Below are 12,524 nucleotides of genomic sequence, written 5' to 3'. Positions count from 1 at the left end.
AAAACAATTTGCCAGTAATGGGAAAAAACCTACAGCACCTGGTGTTCCCATGTGGTCTCCCACCCAAGTACTAACCAGGCCCAACACTGCTTAGCTTCCAAGATCAGACGAGATTGGGCGTATCCAATGTGGTATTGCTGTAGGTGAGATACAGGCACTTTTTTGCCCTCTTCTACTTCTATAACCAGGAAAGCTAATAAAAAAGTTTCCTAACATTATTGGCTTACTGAAAAAAATTATGTGTTGGTAATGTAAAAAGACCTACAGGACATAATATTAGCAGGTGGTCTCAAATTAAACTACTAATGAGGCTCAACACTGTTTAGCTGCCAAAAGTAGTTGGAATTGGGCCGAAACAGTGTGGTAAGTCTTTAGGTGATGGCTATTGTGTCTGTTTGACCTCTCCCAAATGTCTGTATTGGCAATAAAAAGAAAAAGTTTCCAATTTAAATAGCTAGCGAATAAAAACAATTTGCCAGTAATGGGAAAAATCCTACAGCATCTGGTGTTCCCATGTGGTCTCCCACCCAAGTACTAACCAGGCCCAACACTGCTTAGCTTCCAAGATCAGACGAGATTGGGCGTATCTAATGTGGTATGGCTGTAGGTGAGATACAGTCACTTTTTTGCCCTCTTCTACTTCTATAACCAGGTAAGCTAATAAAAAAGTTTCCTAACTGTATTGGCTTACTAAAAAAAAATCATGTGTTGGTAATGTAAAAAGACCTACAGGACATAATATTAGCAGGTGCTCTTAAATTAAACTACTATTGAGGCTCAACACTGTTTAGCTGCCAAAAGCAGTTGGAATTGGGCCAAAACAGTGTGGTAAGTCTTTAGGTGATGGCTATTGTGTCTGTTTCACCTCTCTCAAATGTCTGTATTGGCAATAAAAAGAAAAAGTTTCCAATTTAAATAGCTAGAGAATAAAAACAATTTGCCAGTAATGGGAAAAAACCTACAGCACCTGGTGTTCCCATGTGGTCTGCCACCCAAGTACTAACCAGGCCCAACACTGCTGTCACAATCCTGCCAGAAGTCAGTGTGTTTGTCCTGTCTTACCTGCCTGTCAGTCTTGTTACCCTGGCCCTTATTCTACTCGGCTCGGTACGGCCCGCGTGCGGCCGTACCGCCGATGTTTTTGTTCTGCACATGCGCAGAGGTCATTCTGCGCATGTGCAGCCCCCTTCGCCGCAGACGGATTTCGTCCGCCGCAAAGGGGGCGTATAGGGGCGTGAGGGGCTTCAGCCCCTCATTACCCTATGTGTACGCCCCGCGTTTCATGGGCGTTCCCATGCAAACGCGGGGCGTATGCATGGTAATGAGGGCATGACGCCCTCATTACCATGACATGGGGGCGGAAAGCTGACGTCGCCGGATGTCAGCTTTCAGCCCCCTTTCAAGCTCCCACACGGACGATTGTCCGTGTGGTCTGAGCTTGCGGGAGCTGCCGCGGCGTGCGGGCCTGCCTTCGATGGTCGTCGACCATCGAAGGCAGGGGGCAGCTCCCACCATGGTGGAGGCGTAGCCTCCACCATTTTTGTGCGGATCGCCAGCCGTCCGTGTACGGACGGCCGTGGCGATCCGTCGGGTGGGCGGCCCTTGGTTTGTGCGGTCGGAGCCCCGTGTGCGGCTCTGACCGCACCAACCAGAATAAGGGCCCCTGTACCTATATCCAGTACCTGCTTCCTGTCCCAGCACCTGTGTTCCCGAGTCGCCTGCACCTGTGCTTCCAGTTACCTGCACCTGTGCTTCCAAGTTATCTGCACCTGTGTTCATCTGTGCCAGTGTTCATCCGTACCTGTGCTTCCGAGTTACCTGCACCTGTGCTTCCAGTTACCTGCACCTGTGCTTCCAAGTTATCTGCACCTGTGTTCATCTGTGCCAGTGTTCATCCGTACCTGTGCTTCCGAGTTACCTGCACCTGTGCTTCTGAGTTACCTGTGCTTCAGAGTTACCTGCACCTGTGCTTCAGAGTTACCTGCACCTGTGCTTCAGAGTTACCTGCACCTGTGCTTCAGAGTTACCTGCACCTGTGCTTCATACCTGCACCTGTGCTTCCGAGTTACCTGCACCTGTGCTTCCGAGTTACCTGCACCTGTGCTTCCGAGTTACCTGCACCTGTGCTTCCGAGTTACCTGCACCTGTGCTTCCGAGTTACCTGCACCTTTGCTTCCGAGTTACCTGCACCTGTGCTTCCGAGTTACCTGCACCTGTGCTTCCGAGTTACCTGCACCTGTGCTTCCGAGTTACCTGCACCTGTGCTTCCGAGTTACCTGCACCTGTGCTTCCGAGTTTCCTGCACCTGTGCTTCCGAGTTACCTGCACCTGTGACCGCTTGCACCCGCACGCTCCAGCATCTGCACCTGTGTCCACCTGTCTCTGCGTGCCTCAGTACCTGCACCCGCAACCACCTTCACCACTGCCTACAGTGCTTCCGGCACCTGCTCTCCAGTGGTCCAACTCCGTGCTTCCGGCACCTGCTCTCCAGTGGTCCAACTCCGTGCTTCCGGCACCTGCACTCTAGTGGCCCTACTCTGTGCTTTCCAGCTCCTGTGCTCCCGTGCCTCTACTACGTGCCTCCAAGTAACTTATCAGTTCCCAGCTTTCCAAAGACTTTTACAGACTTTCAAATGTCCCCTGTACCAGTTCATTATATGCAATAAACATTACCCATTTGTATCCACTTGCCTCCGTCCTGTTTCCATTGGGTTGTCAGCTAGCCACCAAGGTCACTCCCGGGTCCCAAATCCCTAGTCGTGACAGTATGCAAAAGCCCCTGGACTTGGCTAGTGACTTTAAAGTGGCTATGCAAAATCTGACAGCAATACCAATGGGAACCTACCACCACTCACTTATCCAGCTGCAAGAACTTTTGGCAAAATTTTTTACCATAATAACTCCGTTACTCAGTTACACTCCTGAGGTTGTGAAGCCCATCAGCTACAGCTCCAAAGTGAAAGGAGTCTCAGTGAAAGTGCCTGTGAAATCTGAAAGGCCTCCCAACCTTCAGAGCGAAATTTCTGTCCAGGGCAAGCGGAGGTCCCAGCTTTCAGAATCTGAACGCCAAAGACGCAGGTCTCTCCATTTATGTTTCTACTGTGGTAATCCAGACCACTTCATTGAGAATTGTTCACTCCGCAAGCCCAAGAACAAAGTGATTCTGACCACATCCAGTCTCCAGCCCCAAGTGGGGGTCCGCAGTCTTCAGCCCCAAGTGGGGGTCCGCAGTCTTCAGCCCCAAGTGGGGGTCCGCAGTCTTCAGCCCCAAGTGGGGGTCCGCAGTCTTCAGCCCCAAGTGGGGGTCCGCAGTCTTGTGTCCACTCCGGTTCCAGCCGGTTCAAGTACCTCCATTGATGATCCGGTTCCAGCCGTCAGTCAGGAGGCTCATTCGGTTCCAACCGATTCCGACACCTCTGGACCTCATCCGGTCCCATCCGTCAGTCCAGAGTCCACTCCGGTCCCAGCCGGTTCAAGTACCTCCATTGATGATCCGGTTCCAGCCGTCAGTCAGGAGGCTCATTCGGTTCCAGCCGATTCCGACACCTCTGGACCTCATCCGGTCCCATCCGTCAGTCCAGAGTCCACTCCGGTCCCAGCCGGTTCAAGTACCTCCAATGATGATCCGGTTCCAGCCGTCAGTCAGGAGGCTCATTCGGTTCCAGCCGATTCCGACACCTCTGGTTCTCATCCGGTCTTAACCGTCAGTCCAGAGTCCATGCCGGTCCCAGCCGGTTCAAGAATATTCAGGGATCATCCGTTGCCATCCATCAATCCTGAGTCCATGCCGGTCCCAGCCGGTTTAAGCATCTTCAATGATCATTCGGTCCCATCCGTCAATCCAGAGTCCCTGCCGGTCCTAGCTGGTTCAAGTACAATCGGATGTCCTCCGGTTCCAGCTGGTCCAAGTTTGTCTACTTCCACGTCTGTACTATCCTTCAGCCCAGAGACTCTATACTTTAACACAGATTTAGCTCAGTCCTCCAAGATGGAACTCTCCGAACAAGATCAAGCTCTTCTTGACCAATATATCAAAAATTTTCGGGCTGCCAGAAAACAGGCTGGTTCACAGTCGTCACCGAAGACTCAGTCCATAGATATGGAACTAAATTATATGGCTCTGTCTCCTTCCAAAGATTCCTTCGAGTTTTCTGCTGAATATCCCACATCTTCAAGGTCTGTACCCATGAGCTTAAGAGTTGGCTGTGTTTCTCTGTCTCATCCTCAAGTGGAACCTTCTACGGTACCTTGCCCCAACAAGTCTTCAGAAACCTCCAGTCAGAGCAAGGCAGTCTTAACTCTAGACATGGATTCTGATTCCGAGTATGATGAGGATTATGACTCTACCCCTTTCCCTGAAAATCCTGTTTCACCTTGCCCTGTCTTACCTCTGAGAAAAATTCAGTTAGATGCTAAAGATGGCTATCCGAAAGCCCCTGGATATCGAACAAGATTTAATTTGAGTCTTAGTGGTGCCTTAGCCTCAAGGGCCCGATCTTCTCGTCTCTCAGTTCCAGTCAAAAATACTTCAGTTATCCCTGATGAATTTGATTCTACGTCTTTCTCCAGTGCTCCTCTTCGTCCAAGTCAAGTGTTCCTTCCGGACGGAAGTCATCCTCATTATCGTGTCCAATGGAACGGGAATTCCGTTTACGTCGACGATGGATGGTCCACCTGTTCTGATGATGAGGCAGAATTGTGACTTTTCTTCAAAGTTCCTGAAGTGTCCGGTGGCCACCCGTAAAGGGGGGGTACTGTCACAATCCTGCCAGAACTCAGTGTGTTTGTCCTGTCTTACCTGCCTGTCAGTCTTGTTTCTCAGCTTGCTGCAGCAAGATCTGAGTATTTGCTTGTAACGAGCACCTGGGTGATTCTGATTCAGCCATTAACTCTGTGGTTACCACTTGAAAGATACAAGTTCCCTGTTGGCCTCATCCAGAGACTGTTCCAGGTGTGGCCATTCCCAATCACCCGGATGGCCAATCAGTGCTGCTCTGAGGGGTTATCCTCCCAGCCCTGCATAGACACTTTGCTTTTGCATTGTTGTCAATAACTTGGAAGGAAGCTTCAGCTTGTGTTCCTGCTTAAGCTCTGTGGTATTCCAGTTACCCAGCATTTGTATCCTGCTTCCAAGCATTCCTACACCTGTGAGCTTCCAAGACCCTGCACCAGCATTCCTACACCTGTGTGCTTCCAAGACCCTGCTCAAGCATTCCTACACCTGTGAGCTTCCGAAACCCTGCACCAGCATTCCTACACCTGTGTGCTTCCAAGACCCTGCTCCAGCATTCCTACACCTGTGTGCTTCCAAGACCCTGCACCAGTGTTCACCTGTTCCTGCATTACAAGTACCTGCACCAGTGTTACCCTGTACCTATATCCAGTACCTGCTTCCTGTCCCAGCACCTGTGTTCCCGAGTCGCCTGCACCTGTGCTTCCAGTTACCTGCACCTGTGCTTCCAAGTTATCTGAACCTGTGTTCATCTGTGCCAGTGTTCATCCGTACCTGTGCTTCCGAGTTACCTGCACCTGTGCTTCCAGTTACCTGCACCTGTGCTTCCAAGTTATCTGCACCTGTGTTCATCTGTGCCAGTGTTCATCCGTACCTGTGCTTCCGAGTTACCTGCACCTGTGCTTCTGAGTTACCTGTGCTTCCGAGTTACCTGCACCTGTGCTTCCGAGTTACCTGCACCTGTGCTTCCGAGTTACCTGCACCTGTGCTTCCGAGTTACCTGCACCTGTGCTTCCGAGTTACCTGCACCTGTGCTTCCGAGTTACCTGCACCTGTGCTTCCGAGTTTCCTGCACCTGTGTTCATCTGCACCAGTGTTCATCCGTTCCTGCATTTTGAGTTACCTGCACCTGTGCTTCCGAGTTACCTGCACCTGTGCTTCCGAGTTACCTGCACCTGTGCTTCCGAGTTTCCTGCACCTGTGCTTCCGAGTTACCTGCACCTGTGACCACTTGCACCCGCACGCTCCAGCATCTGCACCTGTGTCCACCTGTCTCTGCGTGCCTCAGTACCTGCACCCGCAACCGCAACCACCTTCACCACTGCCTACAGTGCTTCCGGCACCTGCTCTCCAGTGGTCCAACTCTGTGCTTCCGGCACCTGCTCTCCAGTGGTCCAACTCCGTGCTTCCGGCACCTGCACTCTAGTGGCCCTACTCTGTGCTTTCCAGCTCCCGTGCCTCTACTACGTGCCTCCAAGTAACTTATCAGTTCCCAGCTTTCCAAAGACTTTTACAGACTTTCAAATGTCCCCTGTACCAGTTCATTATATGCAATAAACATTACCCATTTGTATCCACTTGCCTCCGTCCTGTTTCCATTGGGTTGTCAGCTAGCCACCAAGGTCACTCCCGGGTCCCAAATCCCCAGTCGTGACAACTGCTTAGCTTCCAAGATCAGACGAGATTGGGCGTATCCAATGTGGTATGGCTGTAGGTGAGATACAGTCACTTTTTTGCCCTCTTCTACTTCTATAACCAGGTAAGCTAATAAAAAAGTTTCCTAACATTATTGGCTTACTGAAAAAAATCATGTGTTGGTAATGTAAAAATACCTACAGGACATAATATTAGCAGGTGGTCTCAAATTAAACTACTAAAGAGGCTCAACACTATTTAGCTGCCAAAAGCAGTTGGAATTGGGCCGAAACAGTGTGGTAAGTCTTTAGGTGATGGCTATTGTGTCTGTTTGACCTCTCCCAAATGTCTGTATTGGCAATAAAAAGAAAAAGTTTCCAATTTAAATAGCTAGAGAATAAAAACAATTTGCCAGTAATGGGAAAAAACCTACAGCACCTGGTGTTCCCATGTGGTCTCCCACCCAAGTACTAACCGGGCCCAACACTGCTTAGCTTCCAAGATCAGACGAGATTGGGCGTATCCAATGTGGTATGGCTGTAGGTGAGATGCAGGCACTTGTTTGCCCTCTTCTACTTCTATCTAAAGGTAAGCTAATAAAAAAGTTTCCCAACTATATTGGCTTACTGAAAAAAATCATGTGTTGGTAATGTAAAAAGACCTACAGGACATAATATTAGCAGGTGGTCTCAAATTAAACTACTAAAGAGGCTCAACACTATTTAGCTGCCAAAAGCAGTTGCGATTGGGCCGAAACAGTGTGGTAAGTCTTTAGGTGATGGCTATTGTGTCTGTTTGACCTCTTCCAAATGTCTGTATTGGCAATAAAAAGAAAAAGTTTCCAATTTAAATAGCTAGAGAATAAAAACAATTTGCCAGTAATGGGAAAAAACCTACAGCACCTGGTGTTCCCATGTGGTCTCCTACCCAAGCACTAACCAGGCCCAACAATGCTTAGCTTCCAAGATCAGACAAGATTGGGCGTATCCAATGTGGTATGGCTGTAGGTGAGATAGAGTCACTTTTTTGCCCTCTTCTACTTCTATAACCAGGTAAGCTAATAAAAAAGTTTCCTAACATTATTGGCTTAATGAAAAAAATCATGTGTTGGTAATGTAAAAAGACCTACAGGACATAATATTAGCAGGTGGTCTCAAATTAAACTACTAATGAGGCTCAACACTGTTTAGCTGCCAAAAGCAGTTGAAATTGGTCCGAAACAGTGTGGTAAGTCTTTAGGTGATGGCTATTGTGTCTGTTTGACCTCTCCCAAATGTCTGTATTGGCAATAAAAAGAAAAAGTTTCCAATTTAAATAGATAGAGAATAAAAACAATTTGCCAGTAATGGGAAAAAACCTACAGCACCTGGTGTTCCCATGTGGTCTCCCACCCAAGTACTAACCAGGCCCAACACTGCTTAGCTTCCAAGATCAGACGAGATTGGGCGTATCCAATGTGGTATGGCTGTAGGTGAGATACAGTCACTTTTTTGCCCTCTTCTACTTCTATAACCAGGTAAGCTAATAAAAAAGTTTCCTAACATTATTGGCTTACTGAAAAAAATCATGTGTTGGTAATGTAAAAAGACCTACAGGACATAATATTAGCAGGTGGTCTCAAATTAAACTACTAATGAGGCTCAACACTGTTTAGTTGCCAAAAGCAGTTGGAATTGGGCCGAAACAGTGTGGAAAGTCTTTAGGTGATGGCTATTGTGTCTGTTTCACCTCTCTCAAATGTCTGTATTGGCAATAAAAAGAAAAAGTTTCCAATTTAAATAGCTAGGAATAAAAACAATTTGCCAGTAATGGGAAAAAACCTACAGCACCTGGTGTTCCCATGTGGTCTCCCACCCAAGTACTAACCAGGCCCAACACTGCTTAGCTTCCAAGATCAGACGAGATTGGGCGTATCCAATGTGGTATGGCTGTAGGTGAGATAGAGTCACTTTTTTGCCCTCTTCTACTTCTATAACCAGGTAAGCTAATAAAAAAGTTTCCTAACATTATTGGCTTACTGAAAAAAATCATGTGTTGGTAATGTAAAAAGACCTACAGGACATAATATTAGCAGGTGGTCTCAAATTAAACTACTAATGAGGCTCAACACTGTTTAGCTGCCAAAAGCAGTTGAAATTGGTCCGAAACAGTGTGGTAAGTCTTTAGGTGATGGCTATTGTGTCTGTTTGACCTCTCCCAAATGTCTGTATTGGCAATAAAAAGAAAAAGTTTCCAATTTAAATAGATAGAGAATAAAAACAATTTGCCAGTAATGGGAAAAAACCTACAGCACCTGGTGTTCCCATGTGGTCTCCCACCCAAGTACTAACCAGGCCCAACACTGCTTAGCTTCCAAGATCAGACGAGATTGGGCGTATCCAATGTGGTATGGCTGTAGGTGAGATACAGTCACTTTTTTGCCCTCTTCTACTTCTATAACCAGGTAAGCTAATAAAAAAGTTTCCTAACATTATTGGCTAACTGAAAAAAATCATGTGTTGGTAATGTAAAAAGACCTACAGGACATAATATTAGCAGGTGGTCTCAAATTAAACTACTAATGAGGCTCAACACTGTTTAGTTGCCAAAAGCAGTTGGAATTGGGCCGAAACAGTGTGGAAAGTCTTTAGGTGATGGCTATTGTGTCTGTTTCACCTCTCTCAAATGTCTGTATTGGCAATAAAAAGAAAAAGTTTCCAATTTAAATAGCTAGGAATAAAAACAATTTGCCAGTAATGGGAAAAAACCTACAGCACCTGGTGTTCCCATGTGGTCTCCCACCCAAGTACTAACCAGGCCCAACACTGCTTAGCTTCCAAGATCAGACGAGATTGGGCGTATCCAATGTGGTATGGCTGTAGGTGAGATAGAGTCACTTTTTTGCCCTCTTCTACTTCTATAACCAGGTAAGCTAATAAAAAAGTTTCCTAACATTATTGGCTTACTGAAAAAAATCATGTGTTGGTAATGTAAAAAGACCTACAGGACATAATATTAGCAGGTGGTCTCAAATTAAACTACTAATGAGGCTCAACACTGTTTAGTTGCCAAAAGCAGTTGGAATTGGGCCGAAACAGTGTGGAAAGTCTTTAGGTGATGGCTATTGTGTCTGTTTCACCTCTCTCAAATGTCTGTATTGGCAATAAAAAGAAAAAGTTTCCAATTTAAATAGCTAGGAATAAAAACAATTTGCCAGTAATGGGAAAAAACCTACAGCACCTGGTGTTCCCATATGGTTTCCCACCCAAGTACTAACCAGGCCCAACACTGCTTAGCTTCCAAGATCAGACGAGATTGGGCGTATCCAATGTGGTATGGCTGTAGGTGAGATGCAGGCACTTTTTTGCCCTCTTCTACTTCTATCTAAAGGTAAGCTAATAAAAAAGTTTCCTAACTATATTGGCTTACTGAAAAAAATCATGTGTTGGTAATGTAAAAAGACCTACAGGACATAATATTAGCAGGTGGTCTCAAATTAAACTACTAAAGAGGCTCAACACTATTTAGTTGCCAAAAGCAGTTGGAATTGGGCCGAAACAGTGTGGTAAGTCTTTAGGTGATGGCTATTGTGTCTGTTTGACCTCTTCCAAATGTCTGTATTGGCAATAAAAAGAAAAAGTTTCCAATTTAAATAGCTAGAGAATAAAAACAATTTGCCAGTAATGGGAAAAAAACCTACAGCACCTGGTGTTCCCATGTGGTCTCCTACCCAAGTACTAACCAGGCCCAACAATGCTTAGCTTCCAAGATCAGACAAGATAGGGCGTATCCAATGTGGTATGGCTGTAGGTGAGATAGAGTCACTTTTTTGCCCTCTTCTACTGCTATAACCAGGTAAGCTAATAAAAAAGTTTCCTAACATTATTGGCTTACTGAAAAAAATCATGTGTTGGTAATGTAAAAATACCTACAGGACATAATATTAGCAGGTGGTCTCAAATTAAACTACTAAAGAGGCTCAACACTATTTAGCTGCCAAAAGCAGTTGGAATTGGGCCGAAACAGTGTGGTAAGTCTTTAAGTGATGGCTATTGTGTCTGTTTGACCTCTCCCAAATGTCTGTATTGGCAATAAAAAGAAAAAGTTTCCAATTTAAATAGCTAGAGAATAAAAACAATTTGCCAGTAATGGGAAAAAACCTACAGCACCTGGTGTTCCTATGTGGTCTCCCACCCAAGTACTAACCAGGCCCAACACTGCTTAGCTTCCAAGATCAGGCGTATCCAATGTGGTATGACTGTAGGTGAGATAGAGTCACTTTTTTGCCCTCTTCTACTTCTATAACCAGGTAAGCTAATAAAAAAGTTTCCTAACATTATTGGCTTACTGAAAAAAATCATGTGTTGGTAATGTAAAAAGACCTACAGGACATAATATTAGCAGGTGGTCTCGAATTAAACTACTAATGAGGCTCAACACTGTTTAGCTGCCAAAAGCAGTTGGAATTGGGCCGAAACAGTGTGGTAAGTCTTTAGGTGATGGCTATTATGTCTGTTTCACCTCTCTCAAATGTCTGTATTGGCAATAAAAAGAAAAAGTTTCCAATTTAAATAGCTAGAAAATAAAAACAATTTGCCAGTAATGGGAAAAAACCTACAGCACCTGGTGTTCCCATGTGGTCTCCCACCCAAGTACTAACCAGGCCCAACCCTGCTTAGCTTCCAAGATCAGACGAGATTGGGCGTATCTAATGTGGTATGGCTGTAGGTGAGATGCATGCACTTTTTTGCCCTCTTCTACTTCTATCTAAAGGTAAGCTAATAAAAAAGTTTCCTAACTATATTGGCTTACTGAAAAAAATCATGTGTTGGTAATGTAAAAAGACCTACAGGACATAATATTAGCAGGTGGTCTCAAATTAAACTACTAAAGAGGCTCAATACTATTTAGCTGCCAAAAGCAGTTGGAATTGGGCCGAAACAGTGTGGTAAGTCTTTAGGTGATGGCTATTGTGTCTGTTTGACCTCTCCCAAATGTCTGTATTGGCAATAAAAAGAAAAAGTTTCCAATTTAAATAGCTAGAGAATAAAAACAATTTGCCAGTAATGGGAAAAAACCTACAGCGCCTGGTGTTCCCATGTGGTCTCCCACCCAAGTACTAACCGGGCCCAACACTGCTTAGCTTCCAAGATCAGACGAGATTGGGCGTATCCAATGTGGTATGGCTGTAGGTGAGATGCAGGCACTTGTTTGCCCTCTTCTACTTCTATCTAAAGGTAAGCTAATAAAAAAGTTTCCTAACTATATTGGCTTACTGAAAAAAATCATGTGTTGGTAATGTAAAAAGACCTACAGGACATAATGTTAGCAGGTGGTCTCAAATTAAACTACTAAAGAGGCTCAACACTATTTAGCTGCCAAAAGCAGTTGCAATTGGGCCGAAACAGTGTGGTAAGTCTTTAGGTCATGGCTATTGTGTCTGTTTGACCTCTTCCAAATGTCTGTATTGGCAATAAAAAGAAAAAGTTTCCAATTTAAATAGCTAGAGAATAAAAACAATTTGCCAGTAATGGGAAAAAACCTACAGCACCTGGGGTTCCCATGTGGTCTCCTACCCAAGCACTAACCAGGCCCAACAATGCTTAGCTTCCAAGATCAGACAAGATTGGGCGTATCCAATGTGGTATGGCTGTAGGTGAGATAGAGTCACTTTTTTGCCCTCTTCTACTTCTATAACCAGGTAAGCTAATAAAAAAGTTTCCTAACATTATTGGCTTACTGAAAAAAATCATGTGTTGGTAATGTAAAAAGACCTACAGGACATAATATTAGCAGGTGGTCTCAAATTAAACTACTAATGAGGCTCAACACTGTTTAGCTGCCAAAAGCAGTTGAAATTGGTCCGAAACAGTGTGGTAAGTCTTTAGGTGATGGCTATTGTGTCTGTTTGACCTCTCCCAAATGTCTGTATTGGCAATAAAAAGAAAAAGTTTCCAATTTAAATAGCTAGAGAATAAAAACAATTTGCCAGTAATGGGAAAAAACCTACAGCACCTGGTGTTCCCATGTGGTCTCCCACCCAAGTACTAACCAGGCCCAACACTGCTTAGCTTCCAAGATCAGACGAGATTGGGCGTATCCAATGTGGTATGGCTGTAGGTGAGATGCAGTCACTTTTTTGCCCTCTTCTACTTCTATAACCAGGTAAGCTAATAAA

General features: G+C 45.4%; 13 non-coding genes and 2 pseudogenes across 13 annotated transcripts; all 15 read right to left on the bottom strand.

The window, feature by feature from the left end:
* Positions 1–26: 26 nt before the first annotated feature.
* Positions 27–145, bottom strand: LOC146031079 (5S ribosomal RNA). Its single transcript, XR_014456556.1, has one exon. It is a non-coding gene; the product is annotated as a 5S ribosomal RNA (ribosomal RNA).
* Positions 146–490: 345 nt separating this feature from the next.
* On the bottom strand, positions 491–609 carry LOC146035054 (5S ribosomal RNA). Its single transcript, XR_014460457.1, has one exon. It is a non-coding gene; the product is annotated as a 5S ribosomal RNA (ribosomal RNA).
* A 6,184-nt stretch (positions 610–6,793) lies between these two features.
* Positions 6,794–6,912, bottom strand: LOC146030432 (5S ribosomal RNA). The gene has a single exon (XR_014455927.1). It is a non-coding gene; the product is annotated as a 5S ribosomal RNA (ribosomal RNA).
* Positions 6,913–7,257: 345 nt separating this feature from the next.
* On the bottom strand, positions 7,258–7,376 carry LOC146027745 (5S ribosomal RNA). Its single transcript, XR_014455132.1, has one exon. It is a non-coding gene; the product is annotated as a 5S ribosomal RNA (ribosomal RNA).
* A 345-nt stretch (positions 7,377–7,721) lies between these two features.
* Positions 7,722–7,840, bottom strand: LOC146028616 (5S ribosomal RNA). Its single transcript, XR_014455245.1, has one exon. It is a non-coding gene; the product is annotated as a 5S ribosomal RNA (ribosomal RNA).
* A 344-nt stretch (positions 7,841–8,184) lies between these two features.
* Positions 8,185–8,303, bottom strand: LOC146028605 (5S ribosomal RNA). Its single transcript, XR_014455244.1, has one exon. It is a non-coding gene; the product is annotated as a 5S ribosomal RNA (ribosomal RNA).
* Positions 8,304–8,648: 345 nt separating this feature from the next.
* Positions 8,649–8,767, bottom strand: LOC146028594 (5S ribosomal RNA). The gene has a single exon (XR_014455243.1). It is a non-coding gene; the product is annotated as a 5S ribosomal RNA (ribosomal RNA).
* Positions 8,768–9,111: 344 nt separating this feature from the next.
* Positions 9,112–9,230, bottom strand: LOC146028582 (5S ribosomal RNA). The gene has a single exon (XR_014455242.1). It is a non-coding gene; the product is annotated as a 5S ribosomal RNA (ribosomal RNA).
* A 344-nt stretch (positions 9,231–9,574) lies between these two features.
* LOC146031462 (5S ribosomal RNA) lies at positions 9,575–9,693 on the bottom strand. Its single transcript, XR_014456929.1, has one exon. It is a non-coding gene; the product is annotated as a 5S ribosomal RNA (ribosomal RNA).
* Positions 9,694–10,039: 346 nt separating this feature from the next.
* Positions 10,040–10,158, bottom strand: LOC146027508 (5S ribosomal RNA). The gene has a single exon (XR_014454907.1). It is a non-coding gene; the product is annotated as a 5S ribosomal RNA (ribosomal RNA).
* A 345-nt stretch (positions 10,159–10,503) lies between these two features.
* Positions 10,504–10,612, bottom strand: LOC146029184 (5S ribosomal RNA; annotated as a pseudogene).
* Positions 10,613–10,957: 345 nt separating this feature from the next.
* LOC146033215 (5S ribosomal RNA) lies at positions 10,958–11,076 on the bottom strand. Its single transcript, XR_014458625.1, has one exon. It is a non-coding gene; the product is annotated as a 5S ribosomal RNA (ribosomal RNA).
* A 345-nt stretch (positions 11,077–11,421) lies between these two features.
* Positions 11,422–11,540, bottom strand: LOC146031322 (5S ribosomal RNA). The gene has a single exon (XR_014456790.1). It is a non-coding gene; the product is annotated as a 5S ribosomal RNA (ribosomal RNA).
* Positions 11,541–11,885: 345 nt separating this feature from the next.
* Positions 11,886–12,004, bottom strand: LOC146027868 (5S ribosomal RNA; annotated as a pseudogene).
* A 345-nt stretch (positions 12,005–12,349) lies between these two features.
* On the bottom strand, positions 12,350–12,468 carry LOC146028569 (5S ribosomal RNA). The gene has a single exon (XR_014455239.1). It is a non-coding gene; the product is annotated as a 5S ribosomal RNA (ribosomal RNA).
* Positions 12,469–12,524: the final 56 nt, after the last annotated feature.

Source organism: Crinia signifera, chromosome 8 (assembly GCF_055691185.1).
Source record: "Crinia signifera chromosome 8, ASM5569118v1, whole genome shotgun sequence".
Lineage (NCBI taxonomy): Eukaryota > Metazoa > Chordata > Amphibia > Anura > Myobatrachidae > Crinia > Crinia signifera.
This window is presented reverse-complemented; position numbering and strand designations above follow the sequence as displayed.